The sequence below is a fragment of the Acomys minous genome (genome assembly GCF_964271855.1).
Source record: "Acomys minous genome assembly, chromosome: 11".
NCBI lineage: Eukaryota > Metazoa > Chordata > Mammalia > Rodentia > Muridae > Acomys > Acomys minous.
The window spans coordinates 115941984-115942325 of NC_140492.1; positions in this window are offsets into that span (position 1 = coordinate 115941984).

Consider the following 342-nt stretch of genomic DNA (forward strand, 5'->3'; position numbering starts at 1 on the left):
ACAGTATCCATGTGAACAAGAATAAAGATGTTTATTGTATGTTTTCTTTAAAAACAAGTCACCGTGTTAGTTTATCTAGATACTTTCTTGTCATGATCTGCTCTGGTGTTCCAAGGAAGAGGCCGTAAGGTTTCTGATGCTCCGCAGACCTCCTCTTAGCAAACGGAGCCCCAGTGTTACTCTTGTAGAGAAGAGCTTCACGTTCTTTGATGGATTTCCTTGAACCCTCCCTTTGTCTAAGCAGAAGAGTAACCACTGCTTCCGTTACTACATGGGCAGTGATGTCACAATGCTACTGTGTGCCCTGCTAAGCAGGAAGCACACGATACACATAAGCTCATT